At 46.2% G+C, this 16,101-nt stretch overlaps 1 long non-coding RNA gene across 1 annotated transcript in view; it reads right to left on the bottom strand.

The window, feature by feature from the left end:
- LOC138292134 (uncharacterized) overlaps positions 1 to 16,101 on the bottom strand; it is a 221,768-nt gene that overhangs the window by 122,184 nt on the left and 83,483 nt on the right. The window contains exon 2 of the long non-coding RNA XR_011202595.1: positions 6,050 to 6,092. This is a non-coding gene — a long non-coding RNA (uncharacterized lncRNA). The remainder of the gene's footprint in view (positions 1 to 6,049; positions 6,093 to 16,101) is intronic.

The following is a 16,101-nucleotide window of genomic DNA, read 5'->3' as shown; positions in this document are numbered from 1 at the left end:
CATGTTCAGGAGTACAGCCTTGATGGCTTGATCTGTCCAAAGCTATGCCTGCCCATCCTTTCAATCTCCAGTTGCCAGTCGCAGGCCTTCTTCCTTGGGGCCTATTTTTGCCTCAACTTGTAGCTTATGCTTGTTGTTGTGTTTGCCCATTGTTGTTCACAATGTGGGCATGGACACAGAGTTTCCGGACTGTGATAATTACCAACTATCTACTGCAGACACCCCCGCAATTCAAAGACTGCCTGCTGTGTTGCTGCAATGTGGGGAGTCCGCACACCAGGACCTGCACCTTGCCTAGCCCACACAGGGCGTCTCGCCGGGGCCCCCGAAGAAGGAACTCATTATTTGTTAGGCGTAGTTGCCATGTTAGCAAAATGAGGCTCAAGTCTGTAGTGTCGCTGACCAGTGATGTAACCGGCCGGCCGACACTCGACAGTGGAAAGGGGTGTTTAGTGTTAGATAATTAATCGAGGTGAAATCCCCGGATGTTCCCGAGGGGTTTCACCTCTTACTAGTTTGTTTATGGTTTGCTCCGTGGCCTCCGGCCCAGAGCTATAAAAATAAAGAGAGGTGTGGTCGGGGCAGGGAGAAGCCGTGCTGTGAACAGTCGGAGACCCGTGCTGCCGGGCGCTCCCGACTGAAAGGCCCCACCCCGCCACGCCGACCCAAGCCCAGCAACAAAAAAAAAAAGGGCTGTAAGCGTTTCCACATTTATGTGTATGGCCGCCCGTTTGTCGTGACCACCGACCATAAGCCATTGCTACCTCTGTTCAATGGAACCGCTTCCAAACCACCGCCGAGAATTGAGAAGTGGATGCTACAATTCCAGGACTACCGGTGTCAGTTAGAGTATCGCCCGGGATCTGAAAACCCTGCTGACTATTTGTCGAGACATCCCAGAGCGGCCTCGGATGTGGAGGTCGAAGAAGCGCAGGAGACAGAGGAGTATGTCAGATATGTCACAGATCGATCCCGGCCTATGCCAATAACGATGGATGAAATTGTACAAGCAACCAAAACGGATGAGTGTTTGCAGAAGGTCCTGGTGGCAATGCAGAATAATCAGTGGCACCGTATTAAAGGACAATTGCCTTTGCTGAACATCGAGTCTCAACGCGTCATCGGGAGTCTGTATAATGTCAAGGGTGAACTCACCACTGATGCTGAAGGGTGCCTGTTGAGGGGAAGTCGGTTGGTCATTCCATCCTCCCTCACAACCAAAGCCGTTGAGTTGGCTCACAATGGCCACCAAGGGATGGTCAAAACCAAGAGCCGTCTCCGGTCAAAGGTGTGGTTTCCCCTTATGGACAAAAAAGTTGAGCGCATGGTAAGGTCTTGCCGTTGGTGTCAGGCTACTGGTGAATCGAATAGGCCTGCTCCCATTGAAACTGAACCCTCCCGAACAGGTTCCTGGGTTTCAGCTAGTTTGGATTTTGGCAGTTTGCCCGATGGCCGACACACCATGGTCATCATTGATGATTTCTTTAAGTAACCCGAAATTGAAATTATCCCTGCCCTCACGGCCGATGTGGTGATTTCCGGTCTCGAGAAAGCTATGGCCACTCATGGTCTCATAGCTGAGATAAAGACAGACAATGGACCACCCTTCCAAAGTAAGGAACTGGCTGAATATCTAAAGATTACAGGCACCCGTCATCGCCAGATTACCCCGCGTTGGCCTCAAGCGAATGGTGAGGTTGAGCGGTTTATGAGGACTTTAAATAAGGTGATTAGAATCGCGCTAGCAGGTGGACAGGCCGTTGAATATGCCATTTTCTCGTTTCTACGGAACTATAGACCAACGCCCCATTCCACCACGAACCAAGCACCAAGCCACATAGCCTTTGGGAGGGCATCTATCAATGCCATTCCTCATCATTCGTCCTGGATTCCTCCCCCCCCTGGCTAGAGATTTGGTTCAAGAGAAGAGGCGGGTGTCCAATCAACGGCTCAGCCGCGCTCAACGAGCGACATTGTCTGATCTCAAAGTGGGGAATCAGGTGCTGCTAAAACAAAGCAAAAACAACAATAGATGGACCGAATGCGGAACATTGTCAAACACTCACCCCCAGTCATAGATCTGGGTTTAATCCATCGTTCTTTTGCTCACCATGCCACCCCAGTTTGGACCCAGGCATATGCAAATCAGTCTTGACCCTGCTCCTCTGGAATGGCATGGGCAGCAAAAAAACGATGGATTAAACCCAGATCTGTGACTGGGGGTGAATGTTTGACAATGTTCAGCATTCCGTCCATCACTTGTTGTTGTTGCTGCTAAAACAAACCCTGCCTGGTAGTAAATTTTGTATGCCTTTCAGTTCTGTCCCGTGGAGAATTGTTCAAAGGAATGGATCTGCTATTGTTGCCCAGCGTGGTAGCGAAACGGTGACCCGTAACGTATCGTTGTTTAAGAGGTTCCACCCTTCTGGAAACACTGGTGACGAAGGTTCTTGTAACACTGATGATGTTGGTCCTTGGTCTCTGGGGCCTGATGTGGACAATTCAACGCCTGTTTCTGAGGATAGATGTGTTGGTGTTCCTGGTTCTGCCCAGATGGAGCAAGTGACTGATGGGCCGGTCCCAGAGTTATTGTCCCAACGCTCCGGGTCTGCCAGATACGGGTTGCGTAGTAATCCACGTCCCTCAATTCGTCTGCGTGATCACCTGTGTGACTAATGATCAAGTGTTTTGTGTAATGTTTCAGTTTTTGTATTTTGTGGAGGAATGTAGTGTCGCTGATCAGTGATGTAACCGGCCGGCCGACACTCGACAGTGGAAAGGGGTGTTTAGTGTTAGATAATTAATCGAGGTGAAATCCCGGCATGTTCCAGAGGGGTTTCACCTCTTACTAGTTTGTTTATGGTTTGCTCCGTGGCCTCCGGCCTGGAGCTATAAAATAAAGAGAGGCGTTGTCGGGGCAGGGAGAAGCCGTGCTGTGAACAGTCGGAGACCCGTGCTGCCGGGTGCTCCGGACTGAAAGGCCCCACCCGCCACGCCAACCCAAGCCCAGCAACGCGGAGTCGCGTGTGTTTATTTATCAAAGCGGCGGAACGAGCATTGAGTGTTGTAGCCCTTTTAAGGGCTACGACACTAAATTCACCGTAAGCCCTCGCGGCCCCAGGCACAGTGGAAAGAGGCCGCAACAAAGAACTTCCCTCCCCACAGTGGTAGACATCTTCACTGATCCGGTGCCATAGCCGGCAGGACCCCTGGGCATCCTCCAGCCAATGACTCCTCCATGGGGGGCCGTAGCAACCAACCCCAAGGCCGCCCAGAGCCACACCCACAGTCTCTGCTGCTTGCTTCGGGGCCGAGCATGTCTGTGCTGCTCCTAGGCCTGTGCACTACAGCTGCACCACGAGAGGGCCCTAACAGCCCAGGCTTGGACCCCGGGTCCCGCACAAGCCCTGGGGCTGCAGGCGCCTCTGTAGGTCCCTCTTGCCTCAGCACTTCTAGTTAGGCCAAGGGGAGCGATCTGTCTTCCTCTGGGATACTGCAACGGCAGGCTGGGCAATAGCCCAATCACCCTCATGGCTTCACGTTCCTGACAGCACAGGCAGCAGAGTGACGACGGCACTTGGAGTCGTGGGGTTGCAGATTGAAGGGAATAGATTACATTACAAGCAGTCCAGCCGCCAGAGCTCAATTTTGAAAGCTGCCATCTTCATTAGCACCCTCCGGCACCCCTCACAACGATACTGAGCTCTACTATTTAGGAAAAAAAATGGGTGCGTGGAAACAATGGGTCTGTCTTAATGAGCAAATTCATAGGAACTCAGTAGAGAAAAAGTGAACCTGATATTATTTTAATAAAAAGTGGTTAAACCTAAATGCGGAGGCATTGATCTGGCATTTCGGCAAACTTTGTGCCTACATGTTCACCTAGGTGGTGCCTTCAGGGTGATTCTTGGAAAGAACAAAAGGTGGGAACCACTAGTGCACCGGCAAGAACTAAATTCAGTGGGTGTTCTCTCAGCTGATACAAAGGTTAGCTTGGCCTTCTTGGTAGCACCTTGCCCTTCTACAGATACCTCTGGTGCTACGTCTGCCAGGTCAATCAATATTGTAGAAAGGACCGCACAAGCGGCTGCAACCATTTCTGTAATACCATTGTACCCCTCTGACGCAAAAAGCAGGTGCAAAAAGCAGGCACATACGCCTGTTGTGCTTGGGTCACTTTGTGTAAGATGGTCCCTGGATGATACATAATCAGTGCTTAATTTGTGCTTATTGTTTCCGGTGCTTAGCACCGGCACTTATTTTTGAGGTGCAGGGCTTATTCTTCTGCCTCAAGCATTTGCTGCGAGCAAAAGACACATATGGGAAAGACGGAGGAAGGGAAAAACGAAAAAGCGTCACAAACCTAGAAAGCAGAAATCCACAAGAGTGAGCTCAAGGGGTTGGGAGTGGCTCTAAATGGATTGAAGAGGTCCGAGATGGCTTCAGGATTACGCTGCCTCAATATTCCGTGCTCGCACATTTAAATGCAGCAGTCGCATGTTTAAGAGGAAGGCTCTGGGCACCGGCACCTTTTTATTTACAAATTAAGCACTGTACATAATTGTCCAGTGCTAGTATTACGAACCCACTGATAGCCCTCAGCGATGATACAGAAGACTTACCCAAACTTGCCCTCTGGTCCACGCTGTTCTATGACTCAACCAATACAAAGGAAAGAAATGGTTAACAGAAACAACAAATTACAAGGCCAGGAAAGGAGAACTGAAACAGTGAGGTCCATTATGTTTGCAGGAAAAGAGTGCGAGAGTTGAAGGGCAAGAGGAGAGAACAGAAAAGCTGGTGACAGATTTAGGGTCAGGGGTCGCCGAGGTGGAATCAGGGCTCTGGTGGGGAGTTGAAGACGTGAGGAGGGCGCAGAAAGTCCTGCAGCAGGATGAGATGCCGACTCCCTTCGAGAGCCCAGGGGAGAAGGCCGGAACCTGTGAATCAACAAAGGAAGGCACATTTCATGGAGGTAGCGGCGGCCTCCTCCGCTATAGCAGAGGAGCGTTCCTCCCCCTCTTGCCAGCAACAGCAGCTGCAAAACTTGAAAAATAAAATGGTAATAAAACCTGTTTATTTTTGTTTAATTTTTGAATGCAGCGGGCATTGGGGGGTGACAGGCAGGGAGGGGGAGTGGTGTGCACTCCTCTCAGTGCGCATGTGGGTTTGGCCGGCCATCCCCACATGCACACTGAGCTCTCTCCAACCTGAGGTGTGTTGCCAGTTGGAGATAGCGGGCACAAGCTCCCAGTCTGCCTGGGAGCGCAAATCGAGGGCGCTCAGGCCAATCCTGACGCTGCTCTCATGTTGCCAGCAGCATGAGAGCAGCATCAGGATTGGCTGCAGAGCAGGCTGGGAGCCTGTGCCTGATGAGCGGTGTTGTGGAGATGCAGCAATTCTGCTATGCGACGGGCAGATACTTTTTTTTCTCTTTCTGTTTGTGCCCCCGGCCACTTTGCCCATACACCAGCCACGACTGTAGGGAGGCAACTGCCGTAGCAGCTCTTGGTCTGGCCACACTCCAGAAGGAGCGTGGCTTGCCCATGTGCATACAAAGGTACAAGGGCGGAAGGCGGTTATGGCCAAAAAATGTAGTAGGAAGAAAAGGGAACTTATTAGGGAGGATTTTCTTTAGGAGTCTTTCTAATAAAGGGGGGGTGCCTGAGGCTAAGAAGAGCTCCTTATAACGGAATTAAATAGAGGAGAACATTTACCCCAGAAAGATACCTTCAGTTGTTTTTCTTTCTTCTCTGCCATAAGTGTTTTGTTTACAAGAAACCCCTCCATTCCTTTGAATAAAACGAGGTCAGCATTAAGTCCCTGACCACAAGACTGCTATAAGCGAATCGGTATCCACCTGGCATCTTAAATGGAGGGAAAAGCCATAAAAGTATCTAACAAGCAGAGAAAAGATCCCTCAGAGATACACGAAAGAGAAATATCCAGCGATAGAAGAGAGAGCTAAAGCAGGAGAGTAAAGGGTGAGGTAGTTAAGATAAACAGAGAAGGAGAAAGCAAGATTTACTTTCCAGAATATAACACATACCTGTGTTTTCCTTCTTTTACTGGGCTCGGGACAGGAGGGCCTCCTATTGCGAGAGAGAAGGAAAAGCGAAACCATTAATACAGTGTACCAACCTGAACATGTTCCACACCGGAAGCAGATACCCTAAGGAGAAGGAAGACTAAATACCTCTAAGATAGTATATTATGAACAAACTTCATAATCCATTCGAAATAAAGCAAGGCTTACAAACCTTCTAAAGAGTGGTAATGTGTTTGCACTAAGTCTCAAAACGGAACCCTGCCGTGCCTTCATATCTGTGCTGGTGAAGAAGATGGGACATATCACTAGAGACTGAAACTGAGGGATACGGGGAGTGAGAAAGAGGAAGTCCAGACTGGAGTCCACTCTCTGAGGTTTCGGCTGTTTCAGTGGAAGGCACCACTCTCTCTGGATGATACGATAGGAAGTAGTTCTGACCAGCTAGAAGGCAGAGGGCATACGATAAGTATGATATACCAGCTGGTTGGTAAGAACAAATAACTGGATCTTGGCTTACCAGTTGCAGCAGCGGATGATGCAATGACAAGCTACCTAGAATCCAGTTGACCCTAGGACACTGTTTAACACACAAGTGTAAAACGTTATGAGGAAAGCAACAAGAGCCAGCAAAAACAACAATACAAGAAGTGGATAGAGCTAAGAGAACCAAGGGAACCATAAGAGATAAAACAACAAACAGTGACAGGATGCCAAAACAGGTGCAAACTGAGCAAGAATTGGAATGCCAATGCAACCACGCAGGGCACAGGACTGAGTTCCTTGAAGACTAGTAGGGCTGAACCTCCTATCACCTGAATCTGCCTCCTGGCTATGAAGTGAGTTAAAAAGAGTAATTAACAGTGGTCTAGTGTTCCTGTCTCAGCCTCCATTGACCTGTTCTCCAGCAACTCCAGCACCAGTAGTTCTGTTGTTTCATCTGAATCCTGACAATATCGCTCCCATCCTAAAAAGCTACCCCAAGGGGACACTTTGGAGTCTGATTTTAAGGGGTGGCCCATATGGATCCTTCAAACTAATCTGGGTGCAGTGACGAAGTCTGCTGGTCCCTATGACCTTCTTGATATGTCATATCCCTCCCAATCCATAAGGTATTGTAACTGCTCCCAGAAGACAAGGGAATCAATAATTTCCTCAACTTCATGCTCAGGTGATTCATCAGTCAAAACAGGGGGTGGTTAGCTAGGTGCATCTGTTACTGCAGTTTTGACTCAGGAAACATGGAACAGAGGATGAATATGGCAATGGGACAGGATAATTGTGCAGCAGACTTCCTTACTTTTCCTGGTGAATATGAATGGGTCCATAAATAGAGGGCTACACTTGGATTGAAAGTCAGGGATGAATAGGAATTTGGTGGGCAACCAGGGCGTGATTTAGAGTTTGGCGGATGGGGTTACTCCGTCACAAACGTGACAGATATGCCGTCTACCGTATTACAATCCCATTATTTCCTATGGTAATCGTAAGACGGTGGATGGGATATCAGTCATGTTTGTGACGGAGTAACCTGTGTGCCAAACTCCAACTAAGGCCCTTTGTTACCCACATCACAAATAGTTGCTTTTCTTTGGTGTCTGTCTGCAGAAGGTTTCTAATTACTATTTGCTTTGCTCAAATGTTAGTAAGCATCCTTCCTAATGAACAGAAGAACTGTGATCTCCCCAGAGAGAAATGCCAGGGCTGTTGTAAGTGAATTCTGCTAATGTAATCCATCAGTACCAAGCAATAGGTTTGCTCATCAGAAAATAATGAAGGTATTGTTCAAGTGATTGGTTTAACCTTTCCATGTGACCATCAGTTTGCAGGTGGTAACTTGTAGAATTAAAGTACTTGGTACCTATTCTTTTCATTAACTTAGTCCATAAAAGTTATGTGAACTGTTATCCTCTGTTAGTGATAATGGCAATGGCACCAGCCCACCAAAAGCCATGTATAATTTTGATATAATAAACGTTTCTGAATGGTGATGTGGTTTTCTGTGGTTCTTGGTCAATCAAGTGTAAGGCAGGAACTTTTTTCTGGACTTCCATGAAGAACTCGCCAATGTCATTAGCGGGAGTGGCAGAGAGGGCGAGACTACATGGTGTTTCTACTTTTGTTTCTACTCCTGTATCTTCCTGTCAGAAAAATGCATCAGCTTTTCTATGACGATTGTCAGGTCTGTAAGTCATGAAATAGTCAAAACAAGAAAAGAACAGAGTCCATCTGACATGATGAGCACTTTTCATGATTCTGTGGTCTGATACATTTTTGTGTCCACACTGTAACCTTGTGCCGAGCTCCTTACAAATGTTGCCTCCAATATCAAAAGACCTCTTTGATCAACAGGAGCTCCCAGTCATAAATAGTGTAGTTTTTCTCTATGTCAGTGTTGGGGAATGAATTTCTATGGGATGAGGTTCATTAATCTCAGAATTTCTTTGTGATAAAATTTCCCTGTAGGAAAGTGCCCCTTTTGGACATGGTCACTCACACTTTTTGCTCATTGATTTTTGTCCCTGCTAAACAGGTCCCCAGTGCCAGTTCTCTTTCCCTAAAACAGGTAAAATGTGTACAATTGGCAAACACCTCTGCACCTCTGTAAGTCCTTAGTGAATGGTACCCCTGGTACCTAGGGCGTGGGTACTGGAGAGGGTCCCTAAAGGCTGCAGAGCACATTGTGCCACCCTCAGGAACCTCCTTGAAACAAGTTGCACACAGCTGCCATTGTACTCTGCGTGTCCTGATCCAAGTCAGGCAAAAATATGACCTGGGACACCCACTGTGTGCCATTGCATCTAAGTATATGTAAGTCACCCCCCATGGCAAGCCTTAGAGCCTTAAGGCAGGGTGCATTATATCTGATGTGAGGACATATCTGCATGAGCAGATGTGGCCCTGTGATGTCCAGTTCAATTACTGGATATTGCAAGTGAACAGGGAAGCCATCTTAAGGTTTGTACTGGAAACCCGTCATCACGAGTTCCCCTGCTACATAATGGCTTCACTCAAAGCCTATTGTGTTCGGTATCAAACACCTTGTCTTAATAAATCCAGACTGATGGCAGCCTTGGATTTATTATGCTGTACAACCAGAGGGCACCTTAAAGGTGCCCCCTGAAACTTACTAGTCTCTTAGTGTGCTGGCTGACTGGTATCAACCAGCCTGCTGCCACAGACATGTTTCTGACCCCCTGGAGACGAGAGCCCACAATCTTAGAGGCCAGAAACAATGCCTGCTCCAGAGGAAGGTGTTATCATCTACTCCAGCAGGATGGCTGCATACCAAGGCCTTCAAAGACACTGACGCCTTTTGTATGTGACCCAGCTTCCCCCAGGCCGGAGACTTGCACCAGGACAGGTGGGAAAATTAGTTAGGCACTAGGCGTGCTTTACTTTTCGGCTAGCCACACCAACATAGTAGGCTACCCAAAGTGGACACTCAAGGAAGGGTTGTACAATCTTGATTTTCGTGGAACTAGGAATTCTGTGACAAGGTTATGCTGACTTCCACAAGAAATGGTCATATAGGGGGTGTAGTGACACCAAGGGTACGTAGCCCATTGACTACTTCTCTCCACTCCCCTAAACACCCCGAAATTTAGTATTTACCACAAGAACAGATTCATATGACTCAGGAGGAAGAGGACAAAGAAGAGCCGGAGGAGTGCGAACTGTGGAAAACCGTGCCTACCTACTTGCTTCTGTCCTGACAATTGTGACATCCCGACTCCTGCAGCTGTGGGGACTCCAAAAGCTTTGGTGGTTCTCCAGCACGTCACCAGCCCATCAGCATCTTTATTGGAGTGGAGAAGCCACTTCCCTGCTACCGACAGGCACCAACCGCAACTTCCGGTTCACCGTTCTGCTGACCACCGGTTCCACTGACACAGCAGCCACCCAGGAGGAGGTCATCATGCTCCTAGAGGCCAGTCCAGCCTCCCTTTCAAGTGAGAAGCCATCAGAATCAATCGGAGCCGATCTGCACCAATACCTGGTATGCCTGACCCCTTTGCAATGACCAAGGCTTGTTGAAGTCCAATCCAGATTCCAATATCGTATTTGAAGACCAGCCGTCAAAGGATATCAGCATAACAGTCATCCAGCTGCACTGTTTTGTCCCCCTTTTTGCTGGTCCATCAAAGAACAGTGGGCGCCTTGACTCAGGAGCACTGACTGCACCCGAGCTCTGCTGCACCTGAGCTCCCCAGCCTGGGTCCAAGACCACAGCCAGCGATCCCTTGTTCTCAGGACCTCCACCAACTGAGCCCCGCATTGGGTGTTCCTGGACTTGTTCCCAAGGCCACCCTTGCACTCTCTTTCTAGGTGTCCCCCGTCCCATTCATCGCCCAAGACACTCGACTAGCACCACTGCACCCGGACATCCCAGGGCAGTTAAAACTGTATTACTGATCTTTTTTGTGACTTTGCAACCCTAGCACACTACAATCCTCAGGGGACCCGAGGACTGTTGCAAGGACCTCTTTCCAGTAAAAGTACTTTGAAACCTTTACTGAGTAAAAGCGCATTTGAGTAAAAGTGTTACTTACTTGTTAAAATGATACAAATTGTAACAGTACTTATCTACTTGAAAGTATTCTGAACCATAATATAAACCAAGTAACTATTTTTCTAAACATTAGTCCTGAGTTCCTTCTTGAGTGTGTGTCTAATTTATTTACTCTTTGTGTAAAAAAAAATGTTTAGCACTACCCTCTGATAAGCCTGGCTGCTAGCCCACACTACCACAAGAGAGAGCTTTTGGGATTACTACTTTTTACCTCATAAACCAATAAGGGTCGCCTGTACTATCTGAATAGTGTACTCCTATATTTGATACACTGCTTAGATAGCCAGCTTCTACATGCCTGAAGGGCAAAAGACAAGGCGTCAATTTCTTCTACTAAGGCAGTAAGTCATTAGGTTATCTTAAAATTGGTGCAGACATGAAAGATTCTTTGAGCTTGTTGAAGGCTTTTTACTGTTCTTCTCTTCAAGTGAATTTTACTCAATTTTTATTCAGTTGTACAATGGAATGGTTGGTAGAAGGAAACATCTGTATAAATTGCTGATAAAAATTGGCAAACCTAGGCCCATATTTATACTTTTTTAGCGCCGCATTTGCGTCATTTTTTGACGCAAAAGCGGCGCAAACTTACACAATGCAGTTATATTTTGAAAGTTTGTGCCGTTTTTGCATCAGAAAACAACGCAAATGCGGCGCTAAAAAAAGTATAAATATGTGAGCTAATCTTTGCACTTCCTTCACACTCTGAGGAGAGGCCATTCTAAAACTGTCTTCACGTTTACGGGATCCATTTCTGTCCGTGGTCTGGGAAAGAGATGGTTGAGACTTCAAAGAGGCACTTGGCAGCTTTTGCTTACATGGAATGCTTCCTTAATTATGAGAGCACTTCTTGTACTTTCTTCCATAGATGTGGAGTAAATCAGAATTTCGTTCTAGCATACCACCATGTGTATATCCAAAACATATCTAACTATGTCATTTACAGAATGCTGGTTTTCCATTCATCCTCTCACACGTCTGTTCTACGTTATATGCTCATCTGAGATGTAATTTGGAGAATAACTTAGAAGATTTGACCGGATCACGAAGTACAGATATGAGAGGGGAGAACACCAGTTCCATTTCTTAATTGTATTTAGCTCTCTTTACTCTGTTCATGGTTGGATATTCTCCATTTGTTTTTAGCATAAATAAGTTCAACCAACACAACAACCAACAAAACTACACATTAGATGCACAACCCCACTCACACAAAGGCACAACTACACACATCATGACAACGTCCACCACACAACAACAGCACTCACCTGAATGTGTCACATGCCAACACAACATACAGAACAACATCAGTCTCACATGCAATTGACACACATACAGACACAACCACATCACCCACTCCAGCTCCCTCCACCTCAACCAGCCATTCCACACACACACGCACACACACATGTATGTACTGACTCACATACACAACAGATAGCACAAACCTACCAGTACAGGTCTTCTTGTAATACGCACACATGGACACCCTTGTCAAGTGTGAGCGTACCGTGATTGTGGTGCCAGCATTCATTTGGCAAAGAATGATAGCACTACAATGAAAGTTGTGTATATGTACAGGGAGTGCAGAATTATTAGGCAAATTAGTATTTTGACCACATCATCCTCTTTATGCATGTTGTCTTACTCCAAGCTGTACAGGCTCGAAAGCCTACTACCAATTAAGCATATTAGGTGATGTGCATCTCTGTAATGAGAAGGGGTGTGGTCTAATGACATCAACACCCTATATCAGGTGTGCATAATTATTAGGCAACTTCCTTTCCTTTGGCAAAATGGGTCAAAAGAAGGACTTGACAGGCTCAGAAAAGTAAAAAATAGTGAGATATCTTGCAGAGGGATGCAGCACTCTTAAAATTGCAAAGCTTCTGAAGCGTGATCATCGAACAATCAAGCGTTTCATTCAAAATAGTCAACAGGGTCGCAAGAAGCGTGTGGAAAAACCAAGGCGCAAAATAACTGCCCATGAACTGAGAAAAGTCAAGCGTGCAGCTGCCACGATGCCACTTGCCACCAGTTTGGCCATATTTCAGAGCTGCAACATCACTGGAGTGCCCAAAAGCACAAGGTGTGCAATACTCAGAGACATGGCCAAGGTAAGAAAGGCTGAAAGACGACCACCACTGAACAAGACACACAAGCTGAAACGTCAAGACTGGGCCAAGAAATATCTCAAGACTGATTTTTCTAAGGTTTTATGGACTGATGAAATGAGAGTGAGTCTTGATGGGCCAGATGGATGGGCCCGTGGCTGGATTGGTAAAGGGCAGAGAGCTCCAGTCCGACTCAGACGCCAGCAAGGTGGAGGTGGAGTACTGGTTTGGGCTGGTATCATCAAAGATGAGCTTGTGGGGCCTTTTCGGGTTGAGGATGGAGTCAAGCTCAACTCCCAGTCCTACTGCCAGTTCCTGGAAGACACCTTCTTCAAGCAGTGGTACAGGAAGAAGTCTGCATCCTTCAAGAAAAACATGATTTTCATGCAGGACAATGCTCCATCACACGCGTCCAAGTACTCCACAGCGTGGCTGGCAAGAAAGGGTATAAAAGAAGGAAATCTAATGACATGGCCTCCTTGTTCACCTGATCTGAACCCCATTGAGAACCTGTGGTCCATCATCAAATGTGAGATTTACAAGGAGGGAAAACAGTACACCTCTCTGAACAGTGTCTGGGAGGCTGTGGTTGCTGCTGCACGCAATGTTGATGGTGAACAGATCAAAACACTGACAGAATCCATGGATGGCAGGCTTTTGAGTGTCCTTGCAAAGAAAGGTGGCTATATTGGTCACTGATTTGTTTTTGTTTTGTTTTTGAATGTCAGAAATGTATATTTGTGAATGTTGAGATGTTATATTGGTTTCACTGGTAATAATAAATAATTGAAATGAGTATATATTTTTTTTTGTTAAGTTGCCTAATAATTATGCACAGTGATAGTCACCTGCACACACAGATATCCCCCTAACATAGCTAAAACTAAAAACAAACTAAAAACTACTTCCAAAAATATTCAGCTTTGATATTAATGAGTTTTTTTGGGTTCATTGAGAACATGGTTGTTGTTCAATAATAAAATTAATCCTCAAAAATACAACTTGCCTAATAATTCTGCACTCCCTGTACAATATACGTGTTGTGCCAGTAAGTCCCCAGCCATGTGTGATGCAATTGTCTCCCAGACATATGCATTACTGTGAGCTATATATTCCTGCAGTGGTCCCGACCTCCCGTGCAGTGCCAACCCAACGTACACTGGCAATGCAGGTTCCCTACCTTAGAGTCTCGCGACATTGGGTTGTGTTTTCTTCATAGGATGGTGGCAGCAGTGACAGCTGGTGTTGTCCAGTCATAGACGGAGGTGGAATTGGGGAAAAAGGTTAGTTTTCACCCTCTTTCTCCCCCAATCCACCAACTCAGAAGTGGAGGTTGGACAGCCACTTTTTTCTTGGCGGTAAGGCACATCTAAATCTGCACAGAGAGAAGGGTGGCTGGGGTCCCACGGCATCCACTTTTCCCTCTCCTGCCGTCAACGCGGGTGGCGTTTCATGGTGGTAGCTTGTGTTTGAATGCGGGCTTTCGTCTATAGGACCGCCAACATTTAAATACGGCAGGCAGATGGTCACAGTGGCAGACAGGTTTTCAGTTGAAAAGACGACGGCTGGACCGTTACTGCCAGCATGTAAATCAGGCCCTATGTTAGATAAACTATGTAGTGCCAAGTATTAATGAAAAAATAAGTAGCAGTGATTAAATCAAATTGAATCTCTTTGAACTGCTTGAAATTGATTATCCATAAAACATCTGAATGCTCAGGAGCCAACAAGGACAAGAACCCTGACCGTTCCTCGAGAGGTGGCAATCATTACCTGCACAAAGAAATGAGCTCTGTCTTTAGTGGACATTTTAGTAATTTGTGAGCCTGGCTTGGGTTTATGATTTAGGGAGAGACTGAGTTGATTACCTGCAACTGTGCGCAAGGTTTCACCACATTTCCTCTTTTTCCACAGTAAGAGCAAAGCCCTGGTTTCTGATGTTGCTCATGTTTTTTGATAGACTTAAGGCCTAATTTAGATTTGGTGGATGGGTTACTCCGACACAACGGTGACGGATATCCCATCCGCCGAAATATAAATCACATTTTTTCCTATGGGATTTATATTTCGGCAGACGGAATATCTGTCACCTTTGTGACAGAGTAACCCGCCCACTGAAATCTAAATCAGGCCTAAAGTATTTTTGTGATTTCCCAATGTGCATGCGTTCTTTAGCTGTAGTCATACTTTAATTATTTTCAGGTGGATTGATAGGCCAGTTACCACGAGTATAATTTAGTCGCTTTGACTTCCTGAGTCGCTATTCTGTATTGATCCGCAGTGTTAAATCAAGTAAGCAGTCTGTTGCTTCGTTATTAACAACAAAGCACCAGCTCTGGGACATGCCCCCACCCTACATAGCAGCACGAGGGTTTACTAACACCATTTGGAACATTATTTGGGACACAGTGGAGATTTCTGGTGTGGCTGCGGTTGGGCCTCCTTTCTTCTGGACTCGTGCGGCACGGAAGCGGAAGTGTGCCTTGCTAAAAGAATGCGCCCCCTGAAGAGGAAGTCTACTGCACACCCCGCTCGCCTGTGGCTCAAAAAAGTGGCGTGTTGGCTGAGGCTGAAAGAAAGGTGTGAGGCAGGGAAGAAAATGTGACTTTGGCAAGCGACCGATCTCGTTACAATGGGATGAACTCACCGAATCCGTTAAAGAAGCTGGGAAAGATGATGGAAGGCCTCCCTGAATTCTGTCAGTTCCCCAGCATTGCCTGCAGCCGAGCTGTGATGTACATACCTGGCTTCTTTATTTACATGCGTGCCCTCTCTTAGAAGTGGCCAGGGGGCCATGCCCCCTGTGCTCTCACTTGTTCTGCAGTCTGGGACCAGGATGGAGGGATATATAGTCCGCGTGCACCATATTTATATAAACAACAGGTACACAATAGACGCTCACATTAAAGATCCCGCAATTGTAGATTAAGAATTTGAAAAGAATTACTAAAGCGCAAAACTAGGGTTGGGTTTAGAGGGTTTAATTTTTATTTAGTGTTCAAATTCAATTGTTTTCTTCTTTATATATTTTTTTGTTCTGGTGATAATCAGCATATTCGACAACATGCCAACCTATTTTATGCTCTATGTATTCTATAATCTAATAAATATAGATATTACAAGTTATATTAGTAGTACTAAGATTTATGCCTATGCTGTTTGGATAGTCTGAGTCATATGTTTTCAAAAGGTACCAAACTGTTGCTGTTCTGTGATCAAGCATGCGAACTTGGTAGTAAACATTACATTTTTATTTTGAATGTTGAATCTATGCACATATGGTCCACAATTTGAAATTGAAAGCATCGGGTATGATGATAATGCATCAAATATGTTTGATGGTAAAAAAACATTAAATTACAGAATTAGAT

The sequence above is a fragment of the Pleurodeles waltl genome, chromosome 4_2 (assembly GCF_031143425.1).
Source record: "Pleurodeles waltl isolate 20211129_DDA chromosome 4_2, aPleWal1.hap1.20221129, whole genome shotgun sequence".
Taxonomy (NCBI): Eukaryota; Metazoa; Chordata; class Amphibia; order Caudata; family Salamandridae; genus Pleurodeles; species Pleurodeles waltl.
The sequence above is the reverse complement of the archived record's forward strand: the minus strand, read 5'-3'. Positions and strand labels throughout refer to the sequence as shown.